This window comes from Rattus norvegicus, chromosome 1 (genome assembly GCF_036323735.1).
Source record: "Rattus norvegicus strain BN/NHsdMcwi chromosome 1, GRCr8, whole genome shotgun sequence".
Taxonomy (NCBI): domain Eukaryota; kingdom Metazoa; phylum Chordata; class Mammalia; order Rodentia; family Muridae; genus Rattus; species Rattus norvegicus.
Genome location: NC_086019.1, coordinates 92,373,458 through 92,401,037, shown reverse-complemented (window position 1 = coordinate 92,401,037; position 27,580 = coordinate 92,373,458). Strand labels below are relative to the sequence as shown.

The window sequence follows — 27,580 nt, the reverse complement described above, 5'->3', positions numbered from 1 at the left end:
CCTCCTGCCTCCATATGTCCTGCTCTGGCATGCTGGTTCTGCAAGGATTCCCATCCTCAGATAGTGTGCTTTTTCACCACGCATCAGTATGTATTTACAGAGAATATTTACATAACTTAGTGCATGAACTCTCATATATCTTGCCAACTTTTAATAGGTTTCTTCATGTTTCCGTATACTTTTACTATTATTACTACTGTTTTTATTATTATTTGAAGTTTTTAGTGACAGTCTACTTAGCCCAGGCTAGCCTCTAATTCTCAATTCTTTCTTCTCTGAGTGCTGAGATTATAGGTGGGTTCGTATCTTCACAACTGGCCCCCCTCCTTTTAAAAGCAGGTCTCTCTCTCTCTCTCTCTCTCTCTCTCTCTCTCTCTCTCTCTCTCTTCCTGTCTCTGTCTCTATCCATTGTGTGTACCTGTGTCTCAACCCATATGTGGCTATCAGAGTACAACTTCCTGGGTTGTACTTTTTCCTCCTCCATGTGGTGCCAGGAATGGAATTCAGGCTGTCAGGCTTGGCTGCAAGCACCTTTATTTGCTGAGCCATCTCACTGCCCAGTTTCTGTTGTTTTAATATCTGGCAGAGCTACCTTGTTTGCTGTTTTTTCATTTGTCTTCATTTTTCCATGATTTGTCATTGAATTTACAAAGGAACTTTACGGCAGGGTTGTCTCGTTCTTGGTAAAACAAAAATCACCAAAACCGTGCTCATCCCCCTTCTCCCCCCTTTCTCCATTACTAGGGTTAGGGAACCTTTGATCATCTCCTCCTCTCCCTCCCCCAGCTGTCTTCACTTTGTTCCTCCTTCTGTTCGACTCCTCCATTCTTTCTCCTTGCTGATATCGGTACAGGGATGGAGATGTGTTTGTGGACAATTCTGGGAGAAAACAGAAGATAAGCTTGCATCCGACATTGGCCATGGAATTCTGAAGTCCAAATGTCTCCATGCTCTGAAGAATTCCTGCTCAAGGAATCTAAAGGATGTCTAACACAAGATGGTTGGTTATTTTCTCTGATGGCCTTAATCCTTGTCTTCTAAAAAGAGGGTCTGTGTGAAGGAGGCCAATGGAAGGATTCCCAGGATCCCTATTCCAGTCAGAGTGTGGATGGCCACACCCACCATCACCTCCTCAGACACCGTCCCTCAGTGACTGGGGTCTGTAACCAGTTACAGCATCTGTAGACAAACCAAACAGACATGAGAGTTTCTCTACACTGTATGAAATAGAATTGTCACTCATTTCTTCTTTATAACTAAACTCCTTAAAGATAGTTTTATGTGTGTACTGTGTTTTGCGTGCTTATATTCCTGTACACCAGCATGCCTTGTGCCTACAGAGGCCAGAAGAGGTTTTGATTTCCTGGACTAAAGCTTAAGTTGTTTCTGAGCCATCATGTGGTTTCTGGGAATTGAATCAGGATCTTCTAAAAAGAACAGCCAGTGCCCTTAACGGCTAATGCATCTCTCTAGCTCCCTAAATATCTTGAGTTTTTAAACCAGCTGTTCCTCAGCGAAAAATACATGTCGAGTGTGTGTGTGTGTGTGTGTGTGTGTGTGTGTGTGTGTGTGTGTGTGTGTGTGCAGACAGAGGTCAGAACAGGTCAGTCAGATCTCCTAGAGCTGGAGTTACAGACAATTGGGAGCCACCTGATGTGGGTGCTGGGGACTGAACTCGGGTCCACTGGAAGAGCAATAAATGCTCATAATCCTTGAAACATTTGTCCAGTGTCTGAAACTTAATTTTATTGTACAGTTGGAGAGATTTCTCAGCGGTTAGAGCACCTGACACTCACATACTCTATCTCTGCATGGGATTAGATGTCCACTTTTGGCCTCCAAAGCAGACATGAGACATAAACTCACACACAAAACACAACACCCATGGACATGTGTGCACGCACACACAAATACACACACACACACACACACACACACACACACAAAGATCCACACAGGATGGTAGGATGGAAATCTGTCTCTACTGTGGAGAGGTGTGGCTCCCTCACATGAAATAGATTTAGAAGAGGTGAGTGTGAAGACAGGGAGACGGACGGGAAAGGTGGGATTCTCGACACTTGGCTACGACCTCTCTTCTTGACCTTGAGGTTCCATCAAGCCATAGTCTGGTATAAATGACTTCATTTTGGTCTGACAACCTTCACATCTGTTATTTTTATCCCATGGCGAATATGGTGCTTTGAATATGCTTGTTCTGGGGAGTGGCACTATTTGCAGTTGCAGCCTTGTTAGAGTAGGAGTGTGGGTTTGGGCTTTAAGACTCTTGTCCTAGCTGCCTGAAAGCCAGTGTTCTCCTGTCTGCCTTTGAGTGAAGATGTAGAACTCTCAGCTCCTCCATCACCATGCTTGCCTTGATGATAATGGACTGAACCTCGGAATCTGTAAGCCAGCCCCAATTAAATGTGTTTTAGAAGAGTTGCCTTGGTCATGGTGTCTGTTCACAGCAGTAAAACACTAAGACAGTGAGTAACAAAAATTATATCCCATAACTCCAACTGTTGGTATCAGGAACCGCTGCCTCCAGCAGTGATGTCACCTCATCACCTGAGCATCCATTGCCATGGCAACGGCCATGCATTCCCAGCATACATTTGGTTCAGCTCCCACCTTCACCTGGGAGCAGTTACATCAGAGTTCAAATAAAAGGCAGACCCTTTCTGCTCCCCTTTTTCTTCTCTTTTTCTCTCTTCTCTTTCTCTCTCTTCTCCTTCTCTTGCTCCAAGCCCCTTATCTCTGTCGTCCCAGTAAACCTCCTCCACATGGCCTGGTATGGTTTGTCTTGGCACGAGCCACAATTTTTGTCCCAACACAACATTATACAGTTCCAGTTATTTATTGCTATTTATTACAATTACCGTTAGTTATTACTTATACACTTTCAAGTTTCTAGTATCTTAGCAAACGCGTTTGTGATATTGTCAGCTTGGCAGGGCCTAGAATTCCCTGGCAGAGGAGCCTCTAGCCTTGACTATGAGGATCATTTAGATGGGTCAGCCTCTGGATGCATCAGTAAGGAATGATCTGTGTGAGGTTAAGTGAGGTGAGAAGACACGCCTTGAAAGCGGGATCCGTGACTAGACAATTAGGAGAAAGCTAGGTGAAGAGAAAATGACCTTGTCACTCTCCCCTTGATACTTCAGACCGTGTGACCATCAGCCCCAGGCTCCTCCCCCCATGACCTCTTCTTGCAGTGACGGGCTGAACACTAAACCCAAGAGCAGCGACAAACATTTCTTCCCTTCCATTGCTTCCTCAGCCATTTGTCCTAGGAATAGGAAAACGCATACATTATCATACTGCCATCTGTCCTTGATTTTTAAATTTAATTCCATTTGTTAAACATCATGTACATGACTTAAATTCACTTACATTTATTGAGACATGGTTTATAGTCCAGAATATGTAGCTTATGTTAACAAGCATTCCCTGTGCATGTAAAAATTCTCGAAGGGGCTTGCAACCCCATAAGAACAACAATACCAACCAACCAGAGTTTCCAGGGACTAAATACACCACTACCCGAAGACTATACATGGACGGACCCAGGGCTCCAACTGTATAGGTAGCAGAGAATAGCCTTGTTGGGACACAAGTGGAAGGGAAAGCCCTTAGTCCTGACAAGGTTGGACCCCCAGTACAGAGGAATGTGAGGGGGAGTAAGGGGGGTATATGGGAGAAAACTCGTATGGGGGAGGGGGAGGGGATAGGGGGGCTTATGGACAGGAAACCGGGAAAGGGAATAACATTTGAAATGTAAATAAAGAAATATATTTAATAAGAAAAATTTAGAAACAAAATAAAAGGAAGTAGATGCTGATAACCGTATATATCAACATAAAAATAATTTTATTTTATTTGGGAAGTGTTGCATAAAACTGAGACCAAGTAGGTCGTGTCAACATTAATAAAAACAGAAATTAAACATCTTAAAGACAACCCAGGAACAAGCAGAAGACTGCGATATGGAAGATGTACAACAGGGTGTACGACAGAGCATAAGCTAATTTAGGGAGGTCAAGAAAGGCAGGGGTTTGTAAACATAAAACGGGGGTCAAAGAAGTTGTCTTGAAACAGGTTGCCTCCAATATCCAATAACAAAAGACATCAGGCTACAGATGAAGAGAAACTTAACCAGCAGATGTACTCACAAAAGTGTTTTTTTGTGTGTGTAGAGTTGAAGTGGGCCTTCTACACAAGTATGGTCTTCAAAGGTGACTAGGAGCCATTTTGGCCATATGTGTGTAAATGAAAGCTATAACTTCAAGGCGTCTGGATTCCATTAAAGTTTGACTGTCTCCATTTTGATATTATCCAATTTGACCACGCACTGTTGCTTTTCTCTGTCTGTTCTGCTAATTTCTGAGACTGAAAACATTTCAATGTGATGGTGGATTTGGCTGTAATCCTTTTTACCACCTTATTGCTTACCAGGTTTTCCCTGCTTCGAGACTTAATGCTGTGCTATCAGTATTTTTAGTTTATTTTAGTCTTTAGGGAGGGTTTCACTATGTATTACTAGCTGGCTTCAATCTCATAGACAGGCAGCGGGCTGTGCCTCCCTATTGCTGGGATTAAAAGGCCTGTCTTACCACGGCCAGCCATGTTTATTTTGGTCTTCATTATCCTGAGGATGGTCACTTTTAATCTTCTAATTATTGAACTTTAACATATTTTCTGTAGTTAATATTTGGTTGGGTCTGCCTTGTTTTCAAATACTCTTCGTGAGGTAAATTACTGTTTAACAGACAGACCTCTATGATGCATACGGATGTGTTCCTCACTCATGCTTTTCTATCTAGATAACAGGGACGCTGAACTCTAGGAGGGTCGAGGACATCTGGCTGTCTGAAATCGCTGATGTAAACTACCACGTTTAAAACCAACAATTCTTTAGTTCGGTCTTTTCAAATTTATCATAGTCCTTACCAAAGCACAGTGAAGTGGAATCCCGTTCAGTGGGACTCAGGCAAAGCATAATCAAGTCAGTTACATCACGATCTGATCTTACTTCCTGTTCTGCTTGTCGGTCCGCGCCACGGGAGAGAAAAAAAAAAAATCAGTGGCGTGCAGAACCGGAAGTACCTTCTGAGCACCGCCAGGAGCTTTTAAGGCTGTGCGTTTTTGGAAAAATCCCTGAAACTATCCGGCGCAGCAACCAGGTGGGTTGGTCCAAGTAGTATAACCGGATCTCCCTGAACCTCAGAGTATGGTACTTTCCGGAGTTCCGCCGCGAGGACTGTATTTCCCAGGGTTCACCGCGCCGGAAGTAACGGATCGAATTCCGGTGTCGTGCAAACCTACAGTCCAAAGTCCGATTTTTTTCGTAGGTGGAGGAAATCGCTCTTTGGCCTTCGTCCCCACAGAGTAAGGCCGGAGCCATCAGGCTGGGTGTGGGTGGATGTTGATATTTGTGTGAGTGTGCAGGGACCGTGATGTTTGTGCATCTGTGTGTTTGTCTGTGTGTATACACATCTTGAGCTCTCTGCATTACCTGTGTCACTGTGCTTTCTCTCCGGGACACAGGGGCTGAAGCAAGGAAAGGTCAGGTGCTGAATCTGAAGGGAAACTTCCTCTGAGATGCAGACTTGAGCTTGGGACAAGCATTTGAGGCCGAGAAGTGCCTTCGAGGGTCGCCTCTGTGTGTGTGTGTGTGTGTGTGTGTGTGTGTGTGTGTGTGTGTGTGGTGGGGAGCTACTTGTTAAGTTCCCTAAGTTTCCTAGAGCTCTAGCCACGTGAGTGTTGTGAGAAGTGATGGGAAGTGCTCACTGACGATGCTCTCAGATATAGTCTGGGATTTCATGCTTCCTCAGGCTCCCTGACTCGGCCATTATTCCAAAGGAGAGCTGGAGAAGCCTGAGATCATTTTTGCCACCCAGCAAAGCCTCAAGGGCGAGTTTGCGCTTTCTCAGTTGGAGAAATGAGGCGTTAGTTTTAGATAATAGGATCGTCAGTAAATGAAGGAGTAACAGACTGATAGCTCCAACTTTGTGGCCCTTACACTGTTCCTTCCCCTCCCATTTAGTATTCTCATTATTGTTTCAGTGATCCTTGACATCCTCCAATAAATAAGACCTTTCCCCCTAGACTTTATAAATAGGAATCTCCAGAGGTTAACTTAGGAATCTCAGACTCTGACTTGCTAAATCATTTCCTATCCGTGGCATCACCTAGCAGATGGACTTTGTTCTTTATAGACCTTCCGTTCAAAGCAGGTGGACTTCGGGGTGCTGGTGTTGCTTGTATTTAATGCTAAATACTGGCTCCAAAGATCTGGTTACCCCCGCCCCTCACCACAAGCAGATCCTCATATACCAAGTGATGCTATGTGAACTTTGCTCCCCAATTTAAAACCAGTGTTTAAATAAAACTGACCACAGTCAGTCACTGAGAGAAATAGAGAGAGGTAGAGTTTGAGCAGCTGGGCTGTGGGTATCATGTAGGCCCCAAGGGAGGAGAGAAGACAGAAGGAACAGAGGGGAGGAACAGACTACAGAACAGGAGGTCTCCAAGAGTTGAACCAACAGCTCCTGCCAGAGTGTTATGCCTTTCCAGGATCCCAGACTGCTGGAGCAGAAGTAGCCCAGAGAGTTTGAAACACGAGTATTTGGGGAGCACAGTTGAGCCAGTAGTCAAAAGTGTCGTTTGGAGATATAGGTTAGGATAGTCCCCTAGTAATTGCACAGAGCCCAATAAATAAATATCATAATTCGAGTCTCTTTTACTTAAGGTTAAGCGGGGACATATTTAATAGGTATTCCACACAGGGGAAAAATGTAGGTAGTAGACAAATTTTGTTCACTTGTGAGACTTCCAGGAGCAGGAAAGTGGTAGTGCTAAATTTGGCATCTTTGAGAGCCAGTAATTTTCAGTGTGTGTGTGCGTGCGTGTGTGTAATGAGTAACATTGGCCAGAGCCAGGTGAGCAATGCTGTGGTTGGACGTGGACATGTGGGTCTGTGGTATCCGGGTTGGAGTCTTGGTTCTGTCCCCTGTGTCTCTCTAGTTCTGTCATGGACCTTAGAATGCCTGTGGTGAAGCCTGTGGGTGCAGTGACACCGTACACTAAGGGCCTGGTTAGCTTTAGTTGTTGCTCTGTGAGGCCATTTTGGGTTCCTTCTCAGTGCTCTGCAGGACAGGGGAGCGTGGGAAATAAAGCGATTACTGGTTGGATATTTAAGAAAGGGACCGAAAAAGAAAAGCTAGGCTTTGTGGTGTACATTTTAATCTCAGCACCTGGGAGGTAGAAGCAGGAGGATTATTATGAGTTCAGGGTCAGCTTGGTCCACATAACAAGGTCCAGACTAGCGGGACCGCACAGTGAGGCCTTGTCTGAAGAACAACAAGGAAAAGAAGGTGTACGTACTGATGTAAAGCAGAACCTGTTCAGTTTTCAGATGATGTTTTTGTATCGCGTATAGTATGATAATTTGGAGGTTTCATGTGCACCGGAATGACTAAATCTCTCAGCATTGTTGTAATGAGCAAGCTTACTGTCTATGCCCTTAGTCTTTTAAACTGTTGATCACAATCGCCATGTTTCATGATGTATCTCTGAACTTCAGTTGTGTGGCTGAAATTTCCCAGTCTTTGACGAGCTTCTTCCCACTCGCTTCCTCATGGGTCTACATCTCCCACTGTCAACCACGGCCTCCGCCACTCAAACCAATTAACCAGCATCTTACCGTTCCTAGGAGAAACCAGTTTCAGATCCTACATGAGTAAGATTGTGGATATCTGTCTTTTTGTTCAAAGATGAACTATTTTTCTTGAAGCATATGTGTCTTAGGGTTTTACTACTCTGGACAGACACCATAATCAAGGCATTTCTTATAAAGGACAACATTTAACTGGGGCTGGCTTACAGGCTCAGCGGTTCAGTCCAGTATCATAAGCGGGGAGCATGGCAGCATCCAGGCAGGCACGGTGCAGGAGGAGCTGAGTTCTACATTTTCATCAGAAGGCTGCTAGCAGAAGACTGGCGTCCAGGCAGCTAGGGTGAGGGTCTTATGCCCACAACACAGTGACGCGCCTACTCCTACAATGCCACACCTCCTCATAATGCCACTCCCTGGCCTAAGCATATAGAAACCATCACAATATGTGTGGGGTTGTATGTCCATGAGCACAGGTTACCTCAGGGGCCTGAGGAATAGGATCCACGGGAGCTGGAGTTGCAGGCGCTGTGAGCTCTCAGGGGAATGAGCTGTGTCCTCTGGAAAAGCCATAGCAGCTCTCAGCCCCTGAGCCATGCCCCAGCCCCAGCGTTTGTCTTTCTCTTTACCTTATTGCACTTGTTGTTCTCCGTGTGCATCCATAGTGTAGTAAGTGCTTCACTGTGTGTGGACCTCATTCTCCATGTGCTTTGTCCGTTCGTCTGTTGGTGGGGTCACATGTCACAGCTGTGGGAATGATGCTGGAAGGAAGGCGGGAGTGGAAATATCTCCTGGAAGTGTGTACAGTGTATAAATATTATAAATATCGTAGAATGCACAAATGTGTGTGGTGGAGATGGCTCAGGGGGTGCAGTGCACACAAGCATGGAGCTGCACAGTGCCAGATGCTGCAGTGCACGTCTGCAGTCCCAGCCCTCCTATGGCAAGACAGGAGGGGATGAGAGAATCCCTGGCAGGCTGGCTAGCCTGGTGTATGCAGAGGCAGGAGGGAAGGAAGGATAAAGATTGAAGGAAAATTTGTTAGTAAATTTTCTGGGGATATAAGAATGTAAATTTCATAAGATTATCAGATATGTGGTTGAGAGGAAGAAGAAGGAAGGAGCATTAGGAGTTCAAGGCCAGCCTGGCATACAGGAGACTCTGTCTCAAAAACAGATGAACAATCCCACAGTGTACTGAACCAAGACTTAGACCTGTCGGCTACAGCACCGGATCCCCGTTGGGTGATGGCTGCTCCCTGGTGCAGCATCTCAGGGAGTCTGAGGGTTGTGTGTGCTGCTCAGAGCTTGTGAGTAGAGGTCAGTGCTGCTGAGGCTGAGAAACCCAGTTCTAGGATCAAAAGGCCTAGGATACCCCGAATGAAATTTAAATTATTTTGTGTAAAATCTCCCATCATGTGGAAAGAGGGAAACAGATCATACTCGCCTCCTATGACAGGATATTTTATAGCTAATTATCTTCATAAAGGATCATGGCTAAATTGATACAGTGTAAGCCAGATTCATAGATGAGGGAAGGCACTCAGGAAAGTGTTGCATGGTGCACAGCCCTATTTACTGAACGTGGGTACAGGATGCTGGCCCTGCCTGAGCCTTGCAGCTGCAGCCCCTCCAGCCCTGCTGTGCTTGAGCCCTGAGTGTTCAAAGGAGGCGCCATTTGGATGCTGTAAGCCCCTGCCAGCCTTGATAGGTGGGGTTCTAGTAGGAAGATCTGCTCACAGGAGGAGGAGCAGCCCAGGGGCAGGGCTGGCTGGATCTCAGGGTGGAAGATGGGGTCCCTTCTGCTGGCATCTCCTGGAGGAAGTCCAGGGCAGACATGTGTATGCCCTGCACTCCCACACTGACCCTCTGTAATGGGTTGTCTGGGTTAGGAGAGGGTGGGCTTTGTGTAGACTCCTGTGTGCTGCTAATCTGTGTGTGGGAGGCTGTGAGCGGTGGGAGGGGAGAGAGTGAGTGGGGATGCTTGAGGAATAAATGTAGTTGTTGAGTCACAGTGACAGAAGTCAGCCTGGGAACATCAAGTCACAATCCAATGACAGGCTTTCTTTTTGTCCCCAGGGGAAGAAGCCTGAAGAAGAATGGCCAGCTCCAGTTCTCAACACATGGCCTGTGTAAGTTGGTGTTTTTCTCCTTGACACAGGGGGACTTCAGCTTAGGTGACTCCTTCCCATCTTTACCTCTTGAAGCTTCCCAAGGATCTGGAGTCCCCCAGCCCAGTCTGTCCCTTTACAGTGAGGGTTGGCAGGTCTGAGCACTTCCTGTGGGTTCCTCTTCCCAGCTGGCACTGGGGTTGTCTTTGAGTGCATTCCTCCAAGTGCTCTCTGCTTGGTCTGTGCTCAGGGAGGACTGTCCCTGCAGTGGAGGCGTCAGTCCCACAGGGAAACAGGGGCTTTGAGGGCCTCAGAGCTTTGAGGTGGTGGCCTCATTTGACTGCCCTGGGAAACCTTATTGACATCTGTGTGTTGTCAGGCTGATGACCCAGTGCATGAGAGTGAGTGTCCCCTGCATATGAGTGTTGAGGTGACCTGCTTGAGGAGGCTTTAGGAGAGCTCTCAGTGATCGAATGGAAGGGTCACATAGTTTATGCACTCTTACATAGTATATAAAAATCATTCTCACAAAAATAAGTTTTTATATCATCTGATATCATAATAAATTCAAAGGCCCACAGCATTCCTTATGTAATTCACCCTGACCCCAGGTGACATTTCTCTTTTGTGGGGGGTAATCTGAGGATGTGGATGGAGTGGGAGGCACATTATTGGATATGTAGGGAGGGCACAGTCATGGTTTATGGGAGCTCGTGCAGTTAGGGGCCTTGAGCATTTCCTTATGGCTGCCTCCCTCGCCTGAGTCCTTTCCCTTCTGTTTTTCCATCCTGAAAGCTTCTCCAGTTTCACTCTACTGTGTTTGCTCTTTCAGGGTTCAGTGACATTTAGGGATGTGGCTGTTGACTTCTCTCAGGAGGAGTGGGCCTGCCTGGATGCTACTCAGAAGGTCCTATACAGGGACGCGATGTTGGAGACCTACAGCCACCTCGTCACAGTGGGTAAGGCCTGTGCCCCATGAATGGGTGATGTGTCACATACACTGTGTGCTCTCCTCACTCTGAATTAAAAGACAGCCCCATGTTCCCAGTGGTAACTGAAGCTGGGATGGTGGCTGATTCCTGTCACTGCGTCACTGAGAAGACTGGGGCAGGAAGGTTGCTGAGTACAACATCACCCTCAGACACAAACTGAGTTTCAGGGTAGCTTAGTTTATAGGGTGAGGACAAACACATAAATAAATAAAGAGATAAAGCCATCAATAGAATCTTGGCCTAGAGAGATAGCTGGGTGGTTAAGAGAACCAGCTGTTCTTGCAGAGGATCCAGGTTCAACTCCCAGCAGCACAGAAGGCTCACAACCACATGTAACTCCAGGAATCTGATGGCTTCTGGCCTCCATGGGCACCATGCAGACAGATCCTCACATACACAAAAAATAATTTTTTATCAATAGAATTTTAAAAGACGGGAGCTGAGTTCCTTCTTCCCAAAGAAAGAATGAGGTTTGTTGGATTGAAAAATGGGAGCTGCGTGAAGCGCCTGCTTGCCCACCCCTTGTTCCTCTCAGTGAGCTCTGGGGTTCAGTGAGAGACCCTGCCTCAAATGCTAAAGTGGAGAGCAGTCAGTGAAGACCCCTGACACCCTGGTCTCTGAGCTATGCATGCATGTACATGTGTGCACAGACCCTCATGAGCATATGCATACCCCCTATCATCCATACCTAAGTGAGAGAGCCGTTAGTACTTGCTTAGTAGTCCATCAATAGAGTTGACTCAAAAACAGAGCTGGACACATTCTGTTTCCTCAGCTAGCACTTCCTTTAGTGGAAGTTCTAGGATGGGAAAGTTGTTGTTGTTGTTGAGCAGATCTGAAGAATGAGGTGTACATTTTAACAAAGGCAACATAGATAACAACAATGAGAATCAATTTTATGGCCGTGGATGTACCTCAGTGGTAAACCACGCCCCCAGGCTGCTCGAGGCTCTGGGCCATTCCCAGCAGTACTAAATAAGTACACGGAAATGTAAAAATGATTTTGTATTGGTGTAGGCCAGACAGTCTTCAAAGTACTTGAGACAGTATTTAATCCTCGTATCAAATAGAAAACATTAATTCAATCATTACTACTACTGTTACTACTAATTTGTGGCCAGGTCTCATGGAGCGCAGGCAGTCTATGGGTTTGCTGTGTTGTGACTGTGTGTGCGCTGCCATGCCCGGTTTTAGATGGAAAATCGAGCATAGAATCCTACGGCCCTGCCTAAGTGAGTGGCATCAGTGGTGAGCCGCAGAGACGGGGTCTACAGCACAGTACAGCCTATGGTTCACGTTCTCACTGCTCCATTACACTTTCCTCTTAGTGACAAGTGCCTGTCGTTATTTAAAGGAGATTAAACCCTTTTCTGAAGCAGCTGGTTTCTTGGCCAGGTTGCTCTTTTCCTTCTCTGAAGTCTCTCCTCAGCATTCCTTTGGCTTTTAGAAGTCTTTGATCTTTTTTCTGAGACAGGGGTCTGACATTGCAGCCAAGAGGGCCTGGTTCATTCCCCCACCAGCTGGGCTAACAGGTACAAACCACTGTGCCCAGCTATATATACCTTTATAATGAATAAGTCTGTATTTTTAAAATCTGCACAGGCAGGGCATAGTGGCACACACCTTTAATCCCAGCATTTGGGAGACAGAGGCAGGCAGGTGAAGTAAAAGTTCAAGTACCACATTCCAGGCCATTCCTGGATTGTTAGAGAAACCAAGTCTCAAAAGAAAATAATAAATAAATGAATAGATAGATAGATAGATAAATAAATAAATAAATAAATAAATAAATGTATGTGTGTCAGTACTATGATTTCTTTCTTTCTCTCTCTCTCTTTTTTCTTTTTAAAGTGGGAAGTTGCCTTTCTAAGCCACATCTGATCACCTTACTAGAGCAGGAGAAAGAGCCCTGGATGGCTGTGAAGGAAGAAACAGACAGGCCGAGCCCAGGTGAGTAAGAGGGAGGTGAGCCTGCAGCCCTGCCAGGCACAGCGTGTGGTCAGAGGCTGCACAGAGCTGACACTGGGTTTGACAAACTTCCTTCAGAGCCCCAGGGTCTGTGGGAAACAAGGCTGAGCCCTGGGAAGGAAGTCAGAGTCGGAGCAGAAGCTGTCAGAGGGGCTTCTGTCTCATGAATCCCTTTAAGTTGTTATAATTTCTTCCTCCTACTGGAGCAGGTGTTCCTGACTACTGAACTGTTGCTAAGACAGTGTCAGCACCAGTGAAAGCTGTAACACAGGGCGGCAAACCAAGTGTTTTAATTCTGTGTTTCTTAGTCGCTCTAGACAAAGTGTGATGGCAGACCCTGTGCTTCTAACTGAAGCAATGGTAAGGTTGACAGGACAGATCCCCTGGGCTTGCTGGCAAGTCAGCCTGGTTTACTTGTCAAGCTCCAGGCAAATGAGAGACCCTGACTCAAAGACAACAGATGGGCAAACCAGGGACACATATGAGCACACGCACACACAGCACACAGCCTTCTACCTCGCTTGGCAGGGAACTGTGATAGCTCTTCTTGGTTGTCAGCTTGACCACATCTGGAATTAACTAAAACCCAAGCAGCTGGGCATGCCTGTGAGAGATTTTTGTTAATTAAATCATCTGATGTGGGAAGATCCACCTTAAATCTGGGCCACACCTTCTCATGCAGCCTGTGGAAAGGATGGGAAGGAAGCTGTGCTTTGTCTGCTTCCCCCACTCTGCTGGCAAGTCCAGTCCTCACTGGAATGAGAGCCCACTCCTTCAGGACTTCAGCAAGTCCTGAGGACCAGCTGAGAGACCCAGCCTTACCAGCCAAGGCTGAACAACTACTGGGTGGACAGCAGAGTAACATTCTGTTCTATAAACGTACCACATCTTCTTTATGTATTCCTCTCCTAAAGGACATGTAGGCTGTTTCCAATTCCTGCTATGATGAATAGAGTGCAGCAAACATCTCTGAGCAAGCGTCTCTGTGAGAAGATGATGCATCCTTGGGGTATATGCCCGAGTGCTATATATGGATCTTGAGGTAGAGCAATTCTTGCCTTACTGGGAGACCAACAGTACACAGTAGCCGTACAGGTTTGCACTCCCACCAGTAATGGAAATGTGTCCCCTTGCTCCACAGGCTTGCCAGCATGAGTAGTCCCTTGTTTTATTGATCTTAGCCATTCTGATGGCTGTAAGGTGAAAGCATTCCCCCTTTAGTCTTATAAATCTTCTTCCTCTTGTACTCATAAGCCATATATAATAAGAACAACTTGACAACTAGCAGGTGAGAATTACATTCATAATGTCTAGTCCATTTGTATTTGTCAACCTTGGAGAAAGAATTCAACTAAATATCCTATCTTGATGAGTTCAGAATTCTGTATTTAAATCATTTGCTATCATAACTAGCATTTTATCAAACTGTAAATATCTTTTCAGACTTTAAAACACTTTCTTAAATCCTAAAAAGCACAGACTTAATTGTGAGACTATAGCTCTCTGGTCTTCAACTTCATTAATGATGCAAGAAGGATAAATATTATCTGAGTAAACACGAAGTACAGAGCAAGCAGCTTCCAAAAATATAGAAACGACAGAGCCTGGTTGGCTGCCTAGACAGTCACCCAAGGTTTCTCTGTAACGAGGGAGCGCATCTTCAGCAGGAAGTAGGAATGACGTGCCTACCTTGTCCTTATGAAGTCCAGCAGTCAGCTTCTTCCGTGGCCTGCTTGTCCACAGCGTAGACAGCCTGCTGAGAGCAGATGAAGCAAAGGCAGCTCCTTTCCCAGTGGCGGGTTGCCACATAGAAACAAATCCACAGGGAAGTTTTTTTGATGCTTGTTATCTTCTTTGAAGTGGAGTGGGGGTGCTGTCAGGAGTTTACATGACTATCAAAAAAAGCCTTTTATTAATAAAACGTCTTTAAATGTCATGTTCTGTCAGTCTCTGAGGTTTTTTTTTTTTTTTTTTTTTTTGTTCTTTTTTTTTTTTTTGGTTCTTTTTTTCGGAGCTGGGGACTGAACCCAGGGCCTTGCGCTTCCTAGGCAAGCGCTCTACCACTGAGCTAAATCCCCAACCCGGTCTCTGAGGTTTTTAAACCATCTATCTGTATTATATCTGAATACGGAAACGTTGCTTGTTTTTACCTACTTACTATCTACGAAACCTAAGAAATGTATTTCTGAAGATAACTATATCGGTATCTAACATGACAAGTTTGATTGATTTACTGCTCACTTGTATTTCTTAATTATCCTGAAGAGTTCACAATAGGAGTGTTCAAGGACTAGAACTTGTATTTTTAAATGAGATGCATAGGTACAATAGCTAAAAGAAAGAGTTGAAGCACATAATGTAGTATGTTGTAACAAAAGTATCATCTTAATTTTATATCAATATACAAAATCCATTCCAAATGTAAAAATATTTGCCTTGCAAATCCTGTCATTACTATATCCCCTTTTCCTTTTCTTCCATTTTCTCCCTTCTTCCCCTAACATTAGATAAAAGAGAAAGGATAGAGGAAACAAGAAGAGCTTTGTGGTTTCTTCTGGATTGAGCAATTGCTACTGATTCATATTTGGTGTTTTGCTAGTGAACTGGACTGCTAATAATAAAGATTGGAATCGCCCCCAAAGAACTATTTCTAAACAGATCCAAAAGCCCTGCTTCCTATTAACTTTTCTTTTCCCCTACCTCTGGTGGGTGGTGGGCTAGAAGGAAGGTTGAAAGCATTAAAGAACCAGAATTAAGGGGTTGGGGATTTAGCTCAGTGGTAGAGCGCTTGCCTAGTAAGCGCAAGGCCCTGGGTTCGGTCCCCAGCTCCGAAAAAAAGAAAAAGAAGAAGAAGAAAAAAAAAAAAAAGAACCAGAATTAAAGTAAGTTTTGAAAAAATCTAAGGCTACACATTCAAGACACAAAAAAAGAATAAATACTTCTCACAAATAGAATGGTAAATCAAAAAAAAAATTTGTACACAAAAAAGGAGGAGGGAAAGGAAGGAAGAAGGAGGAGGAGAAACTCAGTTCAAAGATAAAAAATATTTTCAACAAAATCATAGAAAAAAAAGTCCCCTACTCTAACGAATAAAATGCCTATTAAGGTACAAGAACCCCAGAACACCAAATAGATTGGACCACAAAAGTAGGTCCCCTCAGCACGTAATAATCAAAACACTAAACATGCAGGACAAAAAATATGAAAAGCTGTAAGGGACACAGACCAAAAATAAAGGCACACATATGTGACTTCTCCTTGGAGTCTTGAAAAGTCAGAAGGGGATGGACAAATACTTTACAGACTCTGAGAGACCACAGATGGCAGCCCAGACTACTATTCCCAGCAAAGCTTTAATCAGCACAGACATTCCATGATAAAACCAAGTTCAAGCAATATGCATCTACATATCCAGCCCTAAAGAAGGCACTAGAAGGAATATTCCAACTAAAGAGATTAGCCATACCTTCACACACGCAAAAATAATCCCAGACCACCAAATCAAAAGAGGGGACACAAACACTACCATAACAAAATAAAACAAATTAACAAATCTGAACCTTTAAGCCAGCCCCAATTAAATGTTGTCCTATAAGAGTTGCCTTGGTCATGGTGTCTGTTAATGGCAGCAAAACCTTACTAAGACAGAAGTTGGTACCAGGAACTGGGGTATTGCTGTGATAATCTGACCATGCTCTTGCTTGGAAGAATGTGGATTTTTAGGACTTTGGACTGGGAAAGCAGTGGAATCCTTTAAATGGGATGTAATAGGCTATTCTGGTGGAAATATGGAAGACTGAGTTGCTGAGACTATTTGAACTATGCAGACCTAGTCAAAAAGGTTTCAGTGGAGAAGAATTTCAGTATTTGGCCTAGAAACTGTTTTTGTGGTATTTTGGTGAAGAAGGTGGCTGCTTTTACCATTGTCTGAAGAGTCTCCCTGAGGCTAAGATGAAGAGATTTCGATTAATTGCTTTGAAAAAGGAAATCTCAAAACAGCCTGGTATAAAGATTGTTGTGTGGTTACTAAAGATCACTTACAAAGAGCATTTTAATGAAAAGAAGCAAGATGAGAGAAAGGAAAAATACAAAATAAATAATTCGAATATTAAAGGGGCACCAGGAAGTAGAATGGAGCTGAACCCTATGTTCTAGGAGATAGCAGGTTAAGGGAGTGGGACTTTGGGGCAAGATCCTACCCAGCTAAACTTAGATCCAGGCATGGTGGTACACAGTACACACCTTTAATCCCAGGAGACAAAACCAAGCAGATCTCTACTTTCAAGCCCAGCCTGGGACAATGCAATTTCCAGGTGATCAGAAGCTTAAATCCAGGTGTGATGGTACACAATTTTAATCCCAGGAGACAGAGCCATGCAGATCTGAGTTCAAGGCCAGTCTACAGAGCAAGCTCCAGGATAGCCAAACTTAGGCAGTAAGGGAGTTGAAAAGCAGAAAACTGGTAATAGAATAGGGGGGCCATGTTCCTCCAGAAGCAGCAGAACTCAGCAGCTTTAACCTCATGGCTCTGGCTTTAGAGTCCAGAATAGAAGAGTCTACTGGGGCAACTCATCTTGGTTAGCTGGAGCTAAGAAATTATCAGTGATTAAGAAGAGACCAGTAGCACCAAGGTGAAAATGCCCGGAAATATTTTCTAAGAGCACAAAGAGGCTGTGTTCTAGAGATAACCAAGGTTGTACCTCATGCTGCAGCTGGACTTGGTAATGTATAAGAATCAGGTTTTGAAGGTATGAAGGGATCATGGAGAGCAGCTGAGGCTTGGCACTGTGAGAGGCCAGGGGAGGCCATTAGTGAAGGTACAGCTTCAGTTTCATTTGATGGCCCAGTTTTATGCAAAGAAGTTGAGACCTCCAGAAGTTGAGACTTGACACCATGACAGGAGCCAATTGAGAGGCTATTGGTGAAGCTTCATTACAGTTGAAGACCACGGTATATTGGAAATGCCAGTACCATGATCACTAAGAACAGCAGTAGCAGTGGAGTGGTGTTAATCAGAGCCTAGAGTGCTACAAGGGAAAGAGGTAGAGATGTGACCCAAGCCCTTTGGAGGAGCCCAGAAGATCATGTGTGGATCCCAGACATTGGAACAAAAAACTGTAATGTTGAAACTGCCTCAGAGACTCCAAGATGTTTGAGATGCCAAAGCTGTGGGATATCTGCTGAAGAAAGCTTCTAACAGGGAGTGGAACCAGCCCAGGAGAAAGAAGTTTGTTGCAGTCAACAAAAAAGAAAAAGGAGTTGGAGATCTGACAACCGCTTTGACATCAGACATGGAGATGCAGTTTGGAGTTCTCCCAACTGATTTCTTTTCTTGCTTTGGGATTATGGTTAAGTGAGTAGATGAATCTCAGAAGAAACTTTAAACTTTGGACCTTTAATGTTGTTGAGATTGCTATAGACTATGGAGACTTTGGAATTTGGACTAAATGTATTTTTATTATATTATGTCTAGGTATTTGTCCCGTAGACTTGGGTATTTGAACAAGCCTATAGAGGACAGGGGGTGGAATGTGGTGGTTTGAATATGCTTGGCCCAGGGAGTGCCACTATTAGTAGGTGTTGCCTTGTTGGAGGAAGTGTGTCACTCTGGGGGTTGGCAATGAGACCTACCTCCTAACCACATGGGAGCCAGTCTTCTAGTGGCCTTCAGATGAAGATGTAGAACTCTCAGCTACTCCTGTGCCATGCCTGTCTGAACTTCGCCATGCTCCCACCTTGATGATAATGGACTGAACCTCTGAACCTGTAAGGAAGCTCCAATTAAATGTTATTCTAGAAGAGCTGCCTTTGTCATGGTATCTGTTCGAAGCAGTAAAACCCTAAGACAGGGATCCATAAGAAGGAGGAAAGTAGGTATTCCACGGGATTTGCTTATTCCCCTGGGAACTGGGGCAGCTCGAGCAGATGGTCTGCTACAGAGCTGGAGATGAGACTGGGTATTGAACTTGGAGGAATGCAGGGAGAGTTGAAGATAACAGTTAGTTTGGCTGATTCATTGACCAGAGTGGTCTTTGGGTCTCCAGGGAAGGCCTGATGGAGCTGTGTGTGTGTGTGTGTGTGTGTGTGTGTGTGTGTGTGTGTGTGTGTGGTGGGGGTGTTGGGATAAAGCAGTTAATATAGAGAAGAAGGTTGGTTTACATCTGTGTGATTGACTGGAGATGGAGGCAAGGATGAAGAGGTGGCCAAGCAGGTAGTCTGTCACAGAGCTGGAATGAGACTGTGGAGTTGTAATTGGAGGAGAGGAGGCATAGGTAAAGATCTGCAGTTAGCCTACCTGTTTCCCTGGCTGGATATCTTTAATCTTAATAATTCTAAGGATTTCTGTTTTGTTTCTTCTGTCTGTCTATCTGTCTGTTTGTCTGTCTATCTATCTATCTATCTATCTATCTATCTATCTATCTATCTATCTATCTATCTATCTATCAGCTTGGTTTTGTTTTCTCACACAGAGTCTCAGTGTGTAGCCTAAGTTAAACTAGAACTCATGATGCAGCTACCACTGGCTTCTTTTTTGCTGGGATTAAAACTGTGTACCACCACCACCATTACTACAGTTTTTTACCTTCTTTCTCCTTTCAAGAATTCCAAGTCCAGGCCAGTTCTCTTATAGCATAACAGATATTATGTATTTGTGTGGTTTAGCTATACATTTTTTGCAACCTACTTTAATGAGCTTTCAATCTCTACTGCCCACCACCCACCAGAGGTAGTAGAAGAGAAAAGATCCTAGAATATGAGGAAAGCAGACCTGTTTAGCCCCGTTCTTTGGGGGCAAGGTTGCTTTGGCAGCAGTTCAGTCCTGTCAAATATCAAATATGACTCAGCAGCTGTGGACAGTCCTCTTGGCAGGCAGACACCAGGCACCAACCAGCAGCAGTCGTTCAATCCTGAAGAGACTGCCAGGTGCACCTGTTGTTGTAAAAATATAAAAAATAAAATGCTGTCTTTTATCCCCGACTAGATCCGGCACCATAGTGCCCCACGATATCTGCTAGATGTCTTGCCAGAAGCACACATCTTAACTCCGTGGCATCCCACACTCTCCCAAATTTAATTCTCCACATGAAAGAACACACAACACAACAACCTTGATCCAATTAATAAGATATAATTGCCCACCTAAACACACAAAGCCGGGTACACATCCACATCCACCCCTTAAGAACACTCATAACAACCTGTAAAGGTACAGCGAGGAATCTTAACATCAGCCTCCATGTTGTCCTGGGCTACTCTCCCTTCTTCCTCTCTCTTCCTCCTTTTCCCTCAAACTTTTTTCCTGCCCATCCTTCCTTCTTGACCAATGACAGGCCTCGTTCTATACTGTACTGGCCCACACCTGTGTTTTACAAATTAAATGGGGAGAAGGTTCTGGTGAAGTCACCTGAGTCCTGAGTACGTGACTAGGCAGCCGTCCTTGGGGCAGTGGAATTAGCATCAAAATACAGATAACTCCAGAGCAACCGGCACCAACTGGCCCAAGTGGGCTGAAGGTACCGGAACTTCACTAGCAGTTCTGCAGTGAGTTTCTCTCAATGTTAAAAGTTTCTATCAATATTGGCATTACCACAAGCTGAGCTCAACAAAGCTCTGTAAAGGGAACCAATATGTGCATGTTCTTCACAAAGAATAGTGAGGCAGAACTAACGCTCCATCTCCCACTGTCTGTGGGGTCATATTTATATTTTATCATGTGTCCTTGCATGTGTCTGCTATAGCAAAAAAATCCTTTCACCCGTGTCTGCTTCAGGAAAGCATTCCTTCACGTGTCTGCTTTAGCAGGACGTCCTGTTTACCTGTGTGCCCCAGGAAAACATCATTTGACATTACTGACTTTCCAAACAAAACAGAAGTTTTCACCTCACTGTGGCATAGTTTTTTTTTTTTTTTTCTCATGATTTGGTTCAAAAACTTTTACCAAACAATATGTATTAGGATAAAGTGGCCTGTTGTATATACCTTTGGCAGGCTTGTGCCAAGGTGTATGGCTAAAAAACTATACTGTACAACTGATCTACTGTAAGAGGTTCATAGGGGGTTGGAAGTGTAGTGTGATTTATCTTGTATTCCTGACCCTTTAAAAGGTCAATGAGTTTGTAACCATTAGAACTGCTTGACCTTCAGTGTTGGATATAAAAAAGGCCAGCAGAGCATGAGAACAAAATTTAAGCATAGTGAGAGAAGGCAGTTGGGGGAGAAGTTATTGTTAGGAGACAATTGAGTCAGGAGAAGCTGAGCTGAGCAGAGAGGCTAGAACAGATGTTATAGTTTGGAGCTGCTGACATTGGGAAAACTGGGAGAAGGGACTGTTTTTTAAGTGCATTGTTGGGGATTTGAGGGAGGTATAGTTGGGACAAATGTTTGAATGGGCTTGCCTGGAAACTTGGATGAATGGATGGGAAAGAAATTAGATTCAGGGATCTCTCTCTTCCTCCCCCTCCTTCTTTCCCCCTCTATCCTCCTTTCTCTCCTACTTAAGGTTAAGGGATGGGACCTGGTGGTTAAGGGGTCAGAAGAAAAAAGGACCCGCAGAATAGCAAAGACAAGCAAAGACAGCCTTTCAAGGGTGAAATTGAAAGGCTGTCTCAGAGTGGGAACATGAGAGAGAGAGAGAGAGAGAGAGAGAGAGAGAGAGAGAGAGAAACAGGGAGAAGGACACAGAAAACAAGGCAGGGATTGAGAGAAAGAAGAGAACTGGGGTTGCTGGGGCCTGTAATGGTAGACTGGTGGAAATGTCTGATTGCTAACAGTGTGTATTTCTATAGAATGCAAATAAACGTGATAGGTTATTTCAGTACAGGTCTAACCTCATTAAGGAGACAATTACAGACAGACTTTTGGTTCCTTAATGTGCTTCTTTTTCTACCACTGTTCTCCACCCTTACTCATTCCACCCTCCCAAATCACCAGCACTGGGTAGGACACAGAAAGAAGGCTTGAGTGGAAAGGGGGTGTCGATATTGTTAGACTACATCCTGCTGATTAAGGGTGTTGAATTTCTTGGGACAAGTGTGATCTTGGCCATCAGGATGTCCAACTTCTCCTCTCTCCTTGTATGACCACTTGCAAACCTCATCGACAGCAACCGGCAGCAGCCACACCCTCTCCAGATTCCAGCATTTCCCTACACTCTCAACCGTCCCCAGAATTCCAAACATCAGTCACTTGCAGAAACTATCTGCAGCTGGAAAAACCAAGCCCCTGCCAGAGTACAAGGTAAATCCTAGTCATCTGTGGACAATCTGAAGTAGCCTCATATCCCAAACCTGGGATTAAAAACATATGTTGGAGGGGGTGGAATATACCATTAATGCCAGCACAGAGGAGGCAGAGCCAGGTAACCCAGGGCTGTTGAATAAGAAAAACAACAAACAGAAAAAAAAAAGAAAAAGACAAAAAGCAAAACAAACCATATTCCCATAACATTTCTGTGATTTTAAAGAAATCAGAATTCTCATTATAGATATGCCTTCCCATTTCTAACTGCTTCTACTGTCTTACATAAACTTTCCTTACTGCTGCTCTCTTTGCTCCTGTTCAGATATTATCTCCTTGCTCTTCTCAGATATTACATTAGAGTCTGGCCATTCATTTAATGGCTTTCATGTTACAGGAAAATGTGTGTATATGTGTTATCAGAAAATAAAGTGTTCTTGCTCTCTCCCTTTCTTTTAGAGTTGGAGACAGGTTATGATGCTGAAAATATATCTCCAGAAAATCCTATTAATAATGGAAAGTTTCTCAAACAGAGCATAAAGCAATTAAGTAGAACTTTTGACTTCAAGGACTCTAGTTCTAGTAATGGCCCCAACTATAGTGCATTCCATGGACTAAAGGATTGTCAAGGAGATGCTGATCAACAGATTACTAACAAGGAAGAAATGCCTCCTTATACCTGCCAGACTCTTGCTCACAATATAGAAAGAGCATATGAATGTAAGGAGTGTGGGAAGTGCTTGGGTTGTAGGTCAACTCTCACTCAGCATCAGACTATTCATACTGGAGAGAAACCCTATGAATGTAAGGAGTGTGGGAAGGCCTTCAGACTCCCCCAACAGCTTACAAGACATCAGAAGTTTCACAGTGGTGAGAAACCTTTCAAGTGCAATGAATGTGGAAAGGCGTTTCATCTTCCTGACCTGCTCAAGTACCATAAAACCATCCATACAGGTACAAAACCATTTGAATGCAGGGAGTGTGGGAAGGCCTTCAACCGGGTCTCCAACCTTGTTGCACATAGGATTATTCATGCTGATGTGAAACCATATGAATGTAATGAGTGTGGGAAAGCCTTTAAACGTCGTTCAAACCTTGTGCAACATCAGAAAATTCATTCTGATGAGAGACCTTTTCAGTGTAAGGACTGTGGGAAAGGCTTCATTGTTCTGGCCCAGCTCACTAGGCACCAGAACATTCACACTGGAGAGAAATTGTTTGAATGTCATGAATGTGGTAAGGCCTTCAGACTTCCCCAACAGCTTACAAGACATCAGAAGTCTCACAGTGGTGAGAAACCTTTCAAGTGCAATGAATGTGGAAAGGCGTTTCATCTTCCTGACCTGCTCAAGTACCATAAAACCATCCATACAGGTACAAAACCATTTGAATGCAGGGAGTGTGGGAAGTCCTTCAACCGGGTCTCCAACCTTGTTGAACATAGGATTATTCATGCTGATGTAAAACCATATGCCTGTAATCAGTGTGGGAAAGCCTTTAAACGTCAAAAAAGCCTCATGCAACATCAGAAAATTCATTCTGGTGAAAGACCTTTTCAGTGCAAGGACTGTGGAAAGGCCTTCATTGTTCTGAGTCATCTCACTAGGCACCAAACTATTCATACTGGAGAGAAGTCATTTGAATGTAACGAATGTGGCAAGAAATTCAGAACTGCCACACACCTTGTTATGCACCAAACTATTCATACAGGTGAAAAACCCTTCGAATGTAATGTATGTGGGAAGGCCTTTCGGCTTCAGGTGTACCTTTCTGAGCATCAGAAAACTCACATTGAAGGAAAACCCTTCAAGTGTAAGCTCTGTGGGTCAGCCTTCAGACGTAAGTACCAACTTAATGAACATTACACAATTCATACTGATGAAAAACCCTATCAGTGCAAGGAATGTGGGAAATGCTTTCGTCAAAGGTCCAATTTTACTGAACATCAGAGTATTCACACTGGAAACAAACCCTTTGAGTGTAAAGAATGTGGGAAGTCCTTTAGACTTAACACACTTCTCATTCGTCATCAGAAATCTCATAGTGGTGAGAGACCTTATGAGTGTAAAGAATGTGGAAAGGCTTTTCATCTTCCCAGTGAACTTAATAACCATCAAATTGTTCATACAAGTAAGAGACCCTTTGAATGTAAGGTATGTGGGAAGTCCTTCAAGCGCGAATCCACCCTCATTCAACATGGGGCTGTTCATGCTGGTGTGAAATCATATGAGTGCAGCGAGTGTGGGAAAGCCTTTATTCACCGGTCAAGCCTGTTTCACCATCGGAAAATTCATTCTGATGAGAAACCTTTTAAGTGTCAGGAGTGTGGAAAGGCTTTCGTTGTTCTGGCATACCTCACTCGGCACCAGAGCATCCATAATGGAGAGAAATCATTTGAATGCCAGCAGTGTGGGTCAACCTTCAAATACAAATCCCAGCTCAATAAACATCAGAGAAGTCATACTGATGTGAAACTCTTTCAGTGCATGGAAGGTGGAAATGACTTTGTTCCTGGAACAAACCTTAGCATTCATCAGGGAATCCATAGTGGTGAGAATCCCTTTCAGTGTAATGAATATGGGGAAGCTTTTAAATACCATTACCAATTTCCTTGGACATTTTAGAATTCATATTGACAAGAATCCTTATGAATGTAAAAAATGTGGGATGTACTTTGTACCTGGTAGAGATGTTAAACTACATCAAAGAATTCACACTGGTGAAAAACTTAGAATTAGGAATGTGGAAGACTTTTAGTTGAATATGAAACTTGTTTTGATGTTCTAAATGTAGTAAGTCTTAAGGAAAATGGAAAGGCCTACAGTAATTCTAAGCTATGTATATCAAAGAATTTCTACTGATGAGAAATTCTAGGCATATAAATAAGGTGGCAAAATGTTTAGATTTAGTTCAGCCTTCATGCACAGTGACAAATTCATATTGGTAATAAACCCTATCACTGTAAAGAATTTGCAAAGAGCTTTAATTGGAGCTTAGGACTTCTCCAAAATCAAAGAAGCTATGCAGTCAAATGTAATGAATGCAAGGTATGTGGGGACATTCATAGAATTTGCTGTTAAAGCTCATCAGAGAGTCCATATAGGTCTGAAACTCTGTGAATGTGAAGTGTCAGGAAAAGTCTTTATTGTAAGTGATGAGCTTATACAACAGGAGAAAACACATCATCTCCAGGAGGCCCATGCATGTAAGGAAGAAGGACAACCCAGTGTATGAAAATGTTACGGGACACCAGAGAACTCATATTGGGAAGACTGTAACATAAAAGAATATGGGAACTTTAATCTGCCCTGGGATATGGTCGACATCAAAATATTCATGTACTGTTGATGCCAAGAAACCCTTTGAAATGAGAATGTGGAAAGTTGGTTGTTCAGAGAAGATACTCTGTTGAAAATATCTTTTACTGTCAGAAATACAATGTAGTAATCATGTTCTTGATTTATTGTCATCTTGTTAGTTGTAGAAACTTCATTCATTAGTCACCAAGGGCTGTCAACTTCGGGAGAACAGTTATTGCAACTAGGTTTGTCTGAGATGCTTTCGTTGTCACCATGGCCCCTGTGATATTAGATTAGATATTTACTCTTTGCATAACTTTTTAATGGCCAGCACAGTACCAACCAAAGTCATGGCAACAGATTTATAATAGATAATAAAATCCTTGTCAGTATTTGGTCAATGCCTATGTTTTATAATATAGCTTTTACATAGTTCTAGTTTCATGAACATTAGTGTAATTGACATGAAAGCCTAATTCTACTTCAGATCACTTAGGAAAGCCTCATGCTTTCACCCACTCTTAGATTTTAAATACCTTTATTACATGTAGCAGATGTATTTGAATTTGATGTATCTGAACATGAAAGTATTTGAATTGTGATTCCATTTCTTTTGTATTTGTGTGGTAAAGTTTTAAAACACAGTCATTGGTAATAAGTACTTTCTAAAGGGGTAAAAACCATAAAAAATTCAAGAGTTAAAATCCTATTATTTATGCCCTTTCAACACATGAAGATAAACTATACATTTGTGACAAGACAAAGTTCTTGGGTCCTCCATCTCTTATTCTTGCTGAGGACATTGTAGCTTCAACTAGAATTTGATTCCCTTGATAAAGAATCTCATGGAATTGCCTCTGATAATTTATCATGGCTCTGTTTAAACCTCCTCCTCCAACTATCTGCTTATCTTGGCATCTGTTAAACTGCCTGCTTGGGCAAAAGCTCCCTGCAGCTGCTGAGCAAGATAATAGAATGTGGGTTTTGTTCTAAATGCTTGGGGTTATACTTGGGTCCCAAATACCTGAATGCACTCAGAGATGGCTGGAATAAAGACTTTCATTTGGCTCTAAACTGTGTCTGAGTGGGCATCTCTGCTGGGCAACCTGTAACACCTTAACAAAATGGCTAGATTGAAACTACTTATAAAAATATGCATGTGAAATTTTTCATCCATGTTGAAATCTTAGAATAGTTAACATACATCTGTATCTTCACCTAGATTGAAAATTGTCAACATTTTACAAGGTTGATCCTGTATGTATATGTGTGTGTGTGTGTGTGTGTGTGTGTGTGTGTGTGTGTGTGTATTGACTTGAAGCTGTACCATTAAGAATATGTTTTAGAACTGAGTATGGTAAAGCATATCTGAATCCTCGTTACGATAAAGCTGAATTAGGATCAAGAGTTGGAAGCAAGCCTACCTAATACATTGACTTTAAGTCCAGTTAAGGCAGTATGGAGACCCTTTATTTTTTTTTAAAGTTTGTAGACATGACATTTTATTTGTTATTACTTCAGCCAAGATGGAATGTCATCTATATCATAGAATCATAATGTTCTTAAGAATTTTACGTCATGCAGAAGTTTGTAATTTACCTCCAAACTTCCCTCTTTTGAAATGTTTATATCCTGAGGAGACTCCAGTGTAGATAGAGACTTGGCCTTGCTCTGTCCTTTATGAAATGCTCAGTGTTGATTTAACCTGGAGCTTTGTAAGCTCAGTGGGCATCTGCTCAACCAACCAGCTGCATTCACAGCCCTTAGGTATTGTATCTTCTACCCAAGGGAAATTAGTTTCAGATGAAATATTTCAAATAAGAACACATTGTAGATTGTATGTCTTGTAACATGTCCAGAAACATTTACATGTCAGCTGTTATATTACTGATGAAATTAAGTTTCATTTGGATAAGATGGCAGGTGCCAGAGCTCTATTAAAAGGTGGTTTGTTATGGATAAGTAATCTATGTGGAGAAGCTATTACTTCCAAGCGTAGATATGTATAGTTTAATCTTGGTTAAATACAAATAAAGATTGAAATCAACTTTAAGTGGATAGCATAATAATGCATGGTGTAACTTGAACACCATGATTCAAGTTGTGTGGTGTAACTGATGCTGTACTCAGTATTAAACTCCCCTCCTTTCTTGGTTTATATGTTTTCATCATGTGACCTGTGTAGGCGGCAAACTCAAAACTCACCATTTTGTGAAGAGAAACTGTCCCATGCTGTGGCAGGTTTGGGTAGTGCTATGGGGGGTGGGGTGGGGCACTGATGGATAACGCAGCAGCATAGAAA

General features: G+C 43.3%; 1 long non-coding RNA gene and 1 pseudogene across 5 annotated transcripts; one reads left to right on the top strand and one right to left on the bottom strand.

Annotated features, from left to right (window-relative positions):
• Nucleotides 1–517: 517 nt before the first annotated feature.
• On the bottom strand, nucleotides 518–9,729 carry LOC102549611 (uncharacterized). Of its 4 annotated transcripts, XR_005498970.2 has the most exons (4): nucleotides 7,883–8,214; nucleotides 4,948–7,707; nucleotides 3,135–3,286; nucleotides 518–1,179 (listed from the first exon to the last, which is right to left on the bottom strand). It is a non-coding gene; the product is annotated as an uncharacterized LOC102549611 (long non-coding RNA). The 4 variants fall into 4 exon arrangements; XR_010059941.1 differs by lacking the exons at nucleotides 518–1,179; nucleotides 7,883–8,214 and adding an exon at nucleotides 8,302–9,729 and having other exon boundaries at nucleotides 2,839–3,286; XR_010059936.1 differs by lacking the exon at nucleotides 518–1,179 and having other exon boundaries at nucleotides 2,839–3,286.
• On the top strand, nucleotides 5,087–26,352 carry Zfp780b-ps1 (zinc finger protein 780B, pseudogene 1; annotated as a pseudogene). The gene is made up of 5 exons (XR_010059865.1): nucleotides 5,087–5,180; nucleotides 9,751–9,803; nucleotides 10,615–10,741; nucleotides 12,626–12,724; nucleotides 22,439–26,352. The product of XR_010059865.1 is annotated as a zinc finger protein 780B, pseudogene 1 (transcript).
• The last annotated feature ends 1,228 nt before the right edge of the window (nucleotides 26,353–27,580 follow it).